The following is a 12,250-nucleotide window of genomic DNA, read 5'->3' on the forward strand; positions in this document are numbered from 1 at the left end:
CAATGCATAAGCATTCACAGGATCTGGTTACCTTTTTAAAGCAGTAGACAAGAACGGTTATGAATCTGAAACAAAAAAAGACATAATAGGGCTATAGAAGAGATAAATAAAACATCAGAGGAATATGAAGAACATAGAAAGAATGTAGTTGAATTCGTTAACCTTGAAATGAGGAGAGAGAACCAGGTTGCAATTAATTTTAACAATACTGATGCTGCACTTTCATTGTACAACCACCTTCGCCCTGAGAAACTAGTATCACTATCTAAGAAGCCTCAATTAAGTGAACATTAAAAACCTAGTGATGAAATGAATAAATACGAGTACCTATGGATTGTCCTAGGTATGAGTGATGTAGGCATAGTGGTCTACTACTTTTTTGTTAGAAAGAGGAAGAGAGAGTAAACCCGAATAGATGTTGTAACCTGATGATTAATTTTGATCCCCTTCAAGTTCAAGTTCTTCTATGTAATACTGTATTTTGGCCTTAGGAATAACACTATTTTCTTCTAAGGCATCTTTCATGGCTGATTCATCCTTGTTGAAAAACAGGACTAAGAGTCTGGTGTTCTCTCTGAAATCATTAACGACTGAATTGTACTTTTGAACTAGTAACCCAACAGTCAGATTGTAGTGCCTACCGGAAAAGGCAAGATAACATAACTCAGACACCTTCTTCTTTGTGTCTCTCAAATTAGCACAGTCATCCATTAAAAACGATGTGTCTGACCCTGCAAAGGTTAGAGTAGCAAATTTAAGCACAAGATCCAAATGACTGGCCACTGCTTCAGGATTAATTATGTAGACGTGGTTGTCTTGATAAATCCATTTCCTTTCATATGTCTTATAATTGAAATATGTTGGACAGAAAATGACTATGCTCTGGAACTTGTTACGATACCCTTTTCTAAGAGGTCAAGGACAAAATATGTCTTACCACAATTGGTGACACCAGAGATGAGCATGTTATGTGGTTCGTGAATAAATACTTCGCCCATTTAAATGAATACAAATCAAAGTAATGAACAGTATCTGTAAGGGGTTTGTACTACAACCCCGAGAGTCCAGTGGCTTACAGTTCTTTGAGTAAAATGTGGAAACAGGTCAAAGAAGATGATATGACTATGACTTCGTCAAGAGAACATGACAAAAGTCAAGAGAGCAAATCTCGACAAAGTTCGGCTTCATCACAAGAGCATAGCTCTGATAAACGTATTAAGTACAAAGAAGTGAAAACATTTCCAGACACACTACCAACACACCAACTACATAAACTGTCTGGATTACACTCAAACGGCCGAGGTACTAGCCAAGGGTGCCTCAAAAGCTTTAGCTGCAATCCTCACTAAACACTTTGCCACGGCATCGGGACTTACGTATAATTCTTACGCTCGTCTATATGATGCACAAGTCGTGCCAGTTATATACTACTGCTGTGGGGTCAGGGGTTTTAAGAGCTACAGCCAGTGTGAAAAGGTACATTTACGGAGTATGCGATCCTTTCTTTGGGAAGGTAAATTTTCAACTATTCCATCACTGGAAGGAGACATGGCTTTTATCCCGTTATCGATCCGTCACCATGTAAAAATGTGTAAACTTTGGTTCAGGCTCTACTCATTACCGGTCAATAGAACTTTGAAACAAATCTTTCTGTTGGATCGTGAACTGTCTAAACAAGGAAAAGACAACTGGTGTAAAGATTTGAAGACAATTTTAGACAAGTGTGGTATGATAGATTTATATAATGATAATACACAAGTAAATAGGGAATTTTTTGAAAGTGATAGGAAGGCATTGCTGTCGGAAATTCAGTATGCGCTCTTGACTGTAGGTATATTGCTGAGTGGCACAAGCCAAAGTTGCGCATATACAAGTTGCTCAAAAGGATTTTAGTGTTGATGGTAATGTGGTTACGCCGCTAAGTAGAGTGAAATGGTCAATCCTTGCAAGAATGTGGAACGGAACTTTTCCGCTCAATATCCAACTCGGACGATACAGGGGTATACCCCTGCAAGATAGAATTTGCCGAAATTGCGATAAGAATATGTTGAAGACGAATACCATTTCCTTCTGGAGTGAGGATGACACAGAGAGGAACCATATATTCAATCATTTCGCAACGTCATTTGGCGTGGACGTAAGGACTATCTCACGATAGAAAAATTGAGGGTGCCTCTGTCTTGCCCAGCGGCTGGTCGGGTTGCGGACTACATACGTGTACGTCACATTTATGCACTGCGTAACTGAATACGCAGTCAAAACGCAGTTTATGTTGCTACCATCTTGTATGTGTTTTGTGTCTCATAAGCCTTAAGGCCTCCATACACTGCATGACAAAAGTCATTTTGTGGCTTGTTTCCCAAAAAATGTTGCAATGTGTATACGATTGGAACTTTTGTTACGAAGTATCCATATGTCCCGCCTTGTTGAAAGTTGTATAACGTTAACCACAAAAGTCAATAGGTGTGTGTGGATGATTACGACTATTGTGACCGTGTTTCAGCTGGCCGCTTCAGCTTCAAACTCTTGAGTCATCTTTTACAAAAGTCATTCAGTGTGTATTCACTCAGTGACCTTTGTGGGCATGTTTACCCCTGTGGAAAGCTGTGGACAGCTGAATTGAATATGTTCAATTTTTGGAGACCTGTTGCTCATGGGACAGGAAGATGGCTACGTGGTATTCAGAAAAAACATCAAGATTTTGTGATCTTTGGGGGGTGCAAGAATGTCTTTTCAACGTCAAGTCCCCTCTGTACCACGATATGAACGAAAAGAGCTACTGAATTGGACGTCACCGGTAAGGTTCACATTGGTAATGTTGGTAAATATGCCCCGATCAATTTCAATACACGTTTACCCAAGAAATAAATGAACAAAATATATCAATATCCAGTTTAATATTATTTGCTTGGAAGACAATACAAGAAAATTGGGTGTAAACCCTGTGATTTGGATTGCAATTCATCCACTACTTATGAATCTATGTTGGTCGTTTAAATTAGAATGAGGACAGAGCAAATCGCACGCGGAGCCACTTCCCTTTGCGTGGTACACAGGCTACAGTCCTATGGTCCAAAGATTCTGAGGCAAAATGTAAATCTCATTCATGTTGATTATACTTGAGTGCTTGTACTGTTTTAATACCCGCCGTTGTTTATGCTAACAGCAGATGACGCAATCAAGAAAATCGCATTCGTCTGGTTCGTCTTCGCCGAATGATGACAATATATATATATATTTCTTTATTTCCTCCTTGTTAGAAGATTACAGAACAACAGTAATGTATAGTTATTTACAACAAGCAACAAATCAAAATTGCACGAGACAAATCAAGAAATTAAAGTAAAGGTGTCTCTGAACTATTTCGCCTTAAACATTTCCTCACGGCCGCCAGGTGGCGGCAGTAACACCCAGAACTTGTGACATTTCGTCAAAATCGAGGCTATCTGTTTGCCTCCCCAGCAATGTTTCGACCAAATCACTGTCCATCATATTCCACAGTTCGCTACTAACATTAACGTCACATTTTTGCTCAATGCTGTCCCAAAACCGGTCCCTGTTACTGCTAAAGGCAGTGCATTGACAAAAAAAGTGAACTTGTGGGTCCGTGTAGACGCTGTTACATTGTTCGCAGGATTTTTCGGTTGGTTCGACACACAGTGTACACAACTTTGTTAGAAAGGCATAATTTGATGCTAAGTTCGGATCGTTCTTTGCACAAATCCAGAGCATAGACGGAAAGTCTAGAGACTTTTCAATGTTCAGTATTCTCTGATGGCCATTTTCTTGGCAGTCTAACACAAATCGTTTATTTTCAAACAGTAATGTTGCTTCGTTCACTATAATTTTCCAGCTTCCTTTATCTGGAAAGCTACATGTATCCGATTCAAAGTAATCGGTCAGATATTCACGGCAATTATATTTGTCCATAAGCTTTACGAGGTTTGGAACATAGCCTAAACTTTTATTACTGTCTTTACCCGCACGTTCGACCATATTGGCATATCGGCATTTTAGAACTTTCAAAGGAAGGGAATTTTCAGACATTTTTGCAAGTTTCCTGAAAAATTGCAAACACCTTCTGTCCAAGTAACACTGTAGCGTAGGACTGCCTATCATTGCTTGGCACACGGTTGTGCTCGTTAGCCGATTAAATCCTTGCATCCTTTTAAGACAGTAACGGTGGGCTCTTTCTAGATTTAACAGCTCTGAGAGAGCAATTTCCTGACACCAAATTTCAGCTCCATAAAGAGCTCTGGGAAGGCAAATCGTTCTGTACAAGTTGTGGCTTATTATTGGGTTGAAACCACTTGGCTGCTGATTTGGCCCAATTATGCTCATGAGCGTATTCTTCAGTTTCTGAGCAGCTTCAATAGTTCGCTGCGTAGACTTTAAGTATTTATCAACTAGTATCCCGAGGTGAACATGAGAGGATTTTTCATTGACCGACTGGTTACCTAGCGCCCATTTCCTTTCATTTTTTGTTCGCTTCCATTGCGCAGCGGTTTCCCCTAGAACTATAACACAGCATTTTTCGGCATTGTAGTCATAGCGCCACTTGACTGAATACCGAAACGAACATGACATCATCCTATCAAGGCCACATTTTGCGAGAGAGAGCAACGTGAGATCGTCTGCGTGACACGGTGAGCTGCAGTTCATATTGTCAATGTTTAATCCGTCTCTGGTGTCATCGAGCTCGTCTATTAGCGCGTTGGTAAACAACAAGGAAAGCCACGTTGACAAGACGCCACCTTGTCTCACGCCTTGTTTAAGCACAAACCACGGCGAGGAGAATTCGTTTTCTGTGACACAGCTTTCTATTTCTGCATAACAATTCTTTGTAACTCGCAAGAATTTCCCATTTATACCAAACATAAATAGTTTATACAGGAGACCTTCAATCCAGACGGTATCGTAGGCTTTACGGGTGTCCAAGAAGCAAGCGTACACTTTAGAATGTTTTTCGATCTGATGGTATATCGATTCCATCATGACAAATGACGTGGATACACAACTGCGATTTTTCTGATAGGCGCTTTGTTGTGGGTTCGGAAAGACAATATTATTGTCTGCGGTCCAGTTTTGCAACCGAGTCAGCAGTAGCCTTTCAAATAACTTATACAAGACTGGTAACAATGTGATAGGACGATAACTATTCGGATCACTCCTGTTCTTCCCATGACCTTTAAACAGTGTATGTATAACTCCCCGTTTTGCATCTCTCGGAATATGTTCATGTTTGAGGAACAGGTTAAAGAGTTCTGTGATTTTGACATGAAGGGCATGCCCGCCATATTTGATGTGTTCGTTGCCTACTCCATCATGCCCTCCGGCTTTCCCGTTCTTTAGCTGTCGAATCCCACTTTTTACCTCTTCAGTGGTAAAGGGGGCGTCCAATGAGGGGTCCTGATTGGCAGCCGATTCTCGCATCATTTCCTCTAGTTTGGTATCCACGAATCGTTTGAAGGCGGCGTCATATTCCGGTTTCACCTTTGGTGTGTAGAGCGTTTCATAGTGTTCCGCCCATTTACGCGTTATGTCGGTGGAACTATAGAAGATTGTTCCGTCAAAGCGCATGGGTGGCGGTAGTTTATTTGGGGTCCGACGGTTGGCTTTGAGCAGTTTCCAAAACTTAGTTTGGTCAATTTCTGCGCTTTCATTAAGATCCCGGTAAAACTCCTGTTGTAGCTTTGCATTTTGTCGGCGAAACTCTGCGCGAAATTCTCTTTTCTTTTCTTTATACTCTCTGTAGACAGTCGAGTCTGAGCCCCTGGGCTTACCCGCCGCTGTCCAGGCCAGCCGGGCGTCGCGCATTCTCTGGTGAAGTGGCTTGAGCGTTTCCTTCTTGAGCGTTTCCTTCCAATTTGGACGGATATTCTTTCGAAACACACATTCAGGTATAGTTCGCGCGGATGCCACTAACATAGCGCTGACGACTGATTGATACGCATTGTCAATGTCGCGACTGGTATAGAAATAACTCTGACTTATGTCGGGCAACTGGCGCTTCAGTTCCTGCCGGTATTGTACTATTTTGTTGAAATCAGTTTGGGCGCAATACTTCCATTTGAATCGTTTTCGTTTTCGCTGTACCAATGGTTCCTCATTGGAATGATCCTTTGTTTCTGAGGTACTGAGTTTCAGTATTGCATGGACGGCTAAATGGTCGGATGTATTTGGATCAACATCTTCCACCACTTCACATGTCTTCAAACATTCAAGCAGTAGCGAGTTTATGCAAATGTGATCTATAAGCGTTTTGTTTGATCCTTCAAACGGATCGAACGTGTATGCGGGTCCTTTACATTGTGAGCACGAGTCCTTCTGCAGTCTGGTGGTGCTGGGATCCTTGGTCCTGTGGCTTTCGCATTGAAATCCCCCATTAGTACGATTTCGCCGAGCGAGCTATAGAATTCGAATAACTGGAACAGGTAATCGATGTATTCGATAAAGAATTCGTCTGGGTAATTCGTACTCGGTAGATAAACCATGAATATCGTGAGCATCCTCTTATTGTTTAGGTTCACAGTGATTCCGGTTATTCTATCGCTTTCTAAGTCGAGCGTTCTGATGTACGGCGTAAGGTCTTTGTTCCAAAGGAGAGCAACCCCACCTTTGCCTCTGCGCACTTTATCACCTGAAAACAGGTCTGCAGAGCAGACTGCATGGCATGAAAACGCATTGTTTATCGACTCCAAGAATTTTGTAGAATCAGGGTATAGCCAGTGTTCGCATATTCCAAGAATGTCAAGTTTACGCGAAATAATCAGATTTTCCGCATACAGGGAACCGTACATTATTCCTCGTGCATTCCAGCACGCTATTGCTAAATTGTTTCGTGTTACTATGGCCATAATGACGTGGCAGATTTAGTCCCACCATTCCCGACACTGAATTCCTTCCGGCCAAAACTGTTCATCTAATAGCGCAGTCTTATCTACTTCGTCAATGATAACTTTCGCAGACCCTCGTATTTTGCTCTTGATTAATATAACGCGTGGATTATGAATTCCTTGATTGATAAGAAATTCCACCATGGATTCGGCACTGCTGTTGAGCGCAATACGTCCTACGAAAATCACAGCTCTTCTCCGACGTTGTTTCCGGGCCACGCCTTGAAACCGCATTTCCTTGCTGACGCCAATGACGGTGGTGATCTTCTGTGGGGTACCAGTTTTCTGATCGATCGGAGTGTCCTTTTCAACCAGCTTAGCTGTTCTGTTCTCCTCGTTTACATGTACTGCAGCTCTAGATGCTTGTCGATCAATTGGGTTATTCTCTTCTGCAAGCGGTGTAGCCTTAGATGCTTGTCGATCTGACGTGTTATTCTCTTTTACCAGTGTTGCAGCTCTTGATGATTGTCGTTCAGACAGATCCTGTTGTTGAAGTATATGCGGCGTGGGGTGCATTGGTTTTGCGGTAACGGTAGAGTAGCTGTCCGACGACGATCTCATGCGGCATATATCTCGCTCCACCTGACTAATCCTGGCTCTCAGTGACGTTGAGTCTTTCTCCATTTTGGGAATGACGCATTGATCAATGTTATTCAACTTCTCCATTGTTTCTGCAGTTGTTTTTATGTCCGCTTTCATTAGCTTGATATCACTACGGAGTTTGCTTATGCCGGAATCGCGCATATCCTTAATTCTTTTGCACGAAAGTTTGCATTCTGCAAATTCACCCGGAAGTTTACCAAACATATTGACCTTGCCTAATAATGGGTTGAGCTGATTCGCAAAGTAAGTCTTTTGTTCAACAAGACGTTTTTCTAAATTATCAGCTTTTCCCTTTTCTCTCTCTATCGATTTTTTAAGTTTATCACATTCCTCCTTGAGGAACGAATTCTCCTTCGTGAGACTGAGAATATGGTAATCCACATCCTCTTTGAATGATTTGAATTTGCTTAATCCTTCTGAACGGCCTTGCCTCGACTTCTCCACGTCCTTCTGCAGGGTAACTATATTTGCGCGAATCTCAGTAACTGCCTGCGAATTACTATCATTTGCTTCACTTGCTTAAATTTCACACTTTTTGAGCACTGTATCAGAATTATCACGCTTTTTCAACAGAGTTAAATCTGATTCGATTCTACTGACTGTTTCGAACAGCTCAGCCAGTTTCGTTTCTGTGTTGGTATTCTGGCCTTTGTTCGGAGATCTTTGTGTTTCGGCACTCGCCACTGAACGTTCTGCTCCAATCGCCGATGTATTGTCCAGAGAACTTAAGCCACTTATTTCGTCCGCGTTAATGCCTGTAGTTTGAGATTGTGAAAACACCGTGACGACTCCATCACTATGTTGTTGACTGGACTGTGATCTACCGTGACTGTAGAAAACTTCTTTCACATCATCGATGGCTGCCCCATCAATGAAAGCCTGTAGCACGTAGCAGTCCTTCGCGAATTTGCATGTTTTGCTGGCAGCTTTTGTGGTTTTCCTCCTCAACGGTTCTCCCGGGGGACACTCAGTTGCTTAGCTTTTCCACACAACCGTGTTCGATAAAGATCGACCATTTGGACGTTTGCGTCCACGATACTTAATAACTTATCGACATAAGAATCTCTAGGAAGATTTATTAGTTCATTGTCGAACCGTTCAGCCCAGGCTTGTCCATGGTTATGAAGTGTGACGTCGTTGTAGAAGAGTTTTGGTCATTGTTGACGTGGAATGTCATGAATGTGTAGTGACCAGTCAACAACTGTGGAAAGTCACAAAAATATTTGTGGCAAATGGTGATTTCTGTGGCCTGTCGGGATCATTTTGTAGCAAATGTGTGCTACATTATTGACTATTGTCGAGTGTCACCTGGAAACATATGTCGCAGTTGCGTTTTGCACGTCCACATGTCTATCAGTGTGTGGAGAAATTTCGACTTCTGTGGAATGTCACCAGAATGTCTTTTGTCGAAGGTGACTTTTGCAGCAGCTGATTTCTACTTTTGTCATGTAGTGTATGAAGGCGATTTTCTTTTTTGGTGACACATAAATAAAATATACATAAGGTCATTAGTAGGGAAGGGCCTGTTAACTACAGGATACGCACTTTGGATAACAGGGCGGTGACTAAACTTGTACACGCCAATCGTTTGAGGAGGGTATATGAATATGATCCTGATCGCAGGCCCAAACAGTAGAACCTAAGGCTAGCAGTGTTAACAACGAGGTTATGAGGCTCTTACACACGGCCAACATGGGAGGTTGGTAGTAATATCCTGAACTAGGATCTTATTCGGCAATATTGTGAGATCCTGCATGCAAAATGGCATCTTTGGGCCTCTTTTCAGTCGTATGTTTGGGGGTCTTTCAGCAATCATGCGTTTCCGTCAAGCCCCCTCAAAAGACGATATAACGGATTTCCGAATGAAGTGCGTAAGGGCAATGACACGTATTAGGAATTTACAAGAGCTTTTAAAGGACTTATTACCGCGACCTCTCCATCAACGTACCAGGAAAGATTCGTTTGATTTCATGGAGCAGACTACGTCCTCCTTGTTTGGCACGATCACTGAGAGTCAATTGAATGAGGTCAAAGACAACATGGAGTTGATCGCAAAAGCGTAGGTTGCTGATCGGAATCATATCGGGAAGATTGCTGGACGTTTTTCCTCGGTTGTTATTAGAGAGATTCGGCTGCGACGTTCCGATATGAATTCAGGTCGCGATAAATCGTTGAAATCTGACATGCGTTGAGGTCATAAATGGCCATTGTGACCAAGCTGTGGACCCTGTTGTAGGTTTCATAAAAACAGTTTGTCATAACCGGAACTCGTAACTGTTATGAGTAGGTGCGGTTAATTTCACTAGCCAATGATGTGACGTCATCATTCCCTGCGTCAATTTGTCTATCCCGATTCCGTCTGCCCGAGTAAGAAGTGTTGTATTTCGGTAGTGCAACACGACATCGGCCTGGGTTCCATATCATTGGTATTCACCTGCTGTGCACCAGCGTTATAAAGTATTGTTACTTGCTTTATTAAAGTCCCGCGCAGTTTATGTTGCTACCATCTTGTATGTGTTTTGTGTCTCATAAGCCTTAGTAGGCTTGCGATTTTCTTTTTTCGGTGACACATAAATCAGATATATATAAGGTCATTGGTAGGAAAGGGCCTGTTGACTACAGGATAAGCACTTTGGATAACAGGGCGGTGACTAAACTTGTAAACGCCAATCATTTGAGGTGGGTATATGAATATTATCCTAATCGCAGGCCCAAACAGTAGAACCTCAGGCTGTAGTGATCTGGAGGCAGAGGAGCCATTGACACGTTCTTTGGAAGAATTTCTGACACTGCATTTGAAGCAGATGTACAGGATCCATTGCCAACGCTCGGGTTACCTGCCCAGCACGAGAAAAGCAGATTTCCAAAGGAAAGAAGGATGAGAAAAAGGCAGCTGATAACATTTGCTTTATCATAAGATTCTGGACCACAAGATGAACAAAGGCCAAAGGTGGTTAGAAATGAAATGGATAGGATACACACGGCCAACATGGGCGGTTGGTAGTAATATCATCATCATCATATCATTACCGGCGTCGTAGTCCTATTTGGATTTTTGCCGGAGTAATGGAGTCCATTATAGGCTACTGTCTACCCATGTAGGATCTTTTACTTCCCTGGCATAGACTCTCAGCTACAAGGGCCCATGGCTTTAGGTCTCATCCGACAGACCGTGGAGTATTTCATGCGTTGTATATGTACGTGTTGTGAAGAGCCAGGAATTTTTGTTCCTTGAAAGCCATGCCAGTTCATCCAGAAATACTATCCTGGGTGGTAGCCAGCAGTGTTAACCACGAGGCTATGAGGCTCTTACACACGGCCAAAATGGGACGTTGGTAGTAATATCCTGAACTAGGATCTTATTCGGCAATATTGTGAGATCCTGCATGCAAAATGGCATCTTTTCAGTCGTATGTTTGGAGGTCTTTCAGCAATCATGCGTTTCCGTCAAGCCCCCTCAAAAGACGATATAACGGATTTCCGAATGAAGTGCGTAAGGGCAATGACACGTATTAGGAATTTACAAGAGCTTTTAAAGGACTTATTACCGCGACCTCTCCATCAACGTACCAGGAAAGATTCATTTGATTTCATGGAGTAGACTACGTCCTCCTTGTTTGGCACGATCACTGAGAGTCAATTGAATGAGGTCAAAGACAACATGGAGTTGATCGCAAAAGCGTAGGTTGCTGATTGGAATCATATCGGGAAGATTGCAGGACGTTTTTCCTCGGTTGTTATTAGAGAGATTCGGCTGCGACGTTCCGATATGAATTCAGGTCGCGATAAATCGTTGAAATCTGACATGCGTTGAGGTCAAAAATGGCCATTGTGACCAAGCTGTGGACCCTGTTGTAGGTTTCATAAAAACAGTTTGTCATAACCGGAACTCGTAACTGTTATGAATAGGTGCGGTTAATTTCACTAGCCAATGATGTGACGTTATCATTCCCTGCGTCAATTTGGCTATCCCGATTCCGTCTGCCCGAGTAAGAAGTGTTGTATTTCGGTAGTGCAACACGACATCATTGGTATTCACCTGCTATGCACCAGCGTTATAAAGTATTGTTGCTTGCTTTATTAAAGTCCCGCGAGAAGTGGAGACAATTGCATTTTGTCTCTCTTCTTCAAGCTGGCCATTTGAATGAAATTGCGGCTTTCAGGTTAGAACCTATCCGCAACCTGATACCTATCCTGATCCCGATCCTGGAAACGGGATAGCCGAATCTCGTTTTAGGGCAGCTTTTCGAGGATTAACAGTGAAAATAACAAGGTCCTCCTTACAGGTTTAGATCGACTGGTGACCAGCAAAAATAAAAATAAAATTACTCCGTACATGCAACAGACTCTACTTTTCTTACGCTATTTCGCTACGTACATGGACACAGTGGCTGTGGTAGAAGAACATACTCAATCATGGCTCCGAGGAGCAAATACCTTCTGGTTTCTTGCTGATAGAATTTATTCCTGCTGATCTTTGTATAGTACCCCCAGGTATATGGCACGGCTTAACCCGCCGGCCATGAGGGAATTCCTTTATGGCCCAGTGGTTGGCGCGTTGGCCCCAGAGTGGAAGTTAAGCAACGTTGAGCGCGGTCGACCTTTGGATCGGTGACCGGCGCGTACAATGCAATCGTCTCCAGAAAAGTGCTTCATTCTGTTAAGAAGGAACAAGAAAGAAGGCACCCCGACTTTTGTTTGATGTATGATAAACCCAGCTTATGTTATCACACTTTGAAGCTTTCTTTCGG

This window comes from Lineus longissimus, chromosome 5, assembly GCF_910592395.1.
Source record: "Lineus longissimus chromosome 5, tnLinLong1.2, whole genome shotgun sequence".
In the NCBI taxonomy this organism is placed as follows: Eukaryota; Metazoa; Nemertea; class Pilidiophora; order Heteronemertea; family Lineidae; genus Lineus; species Lineus longissimus.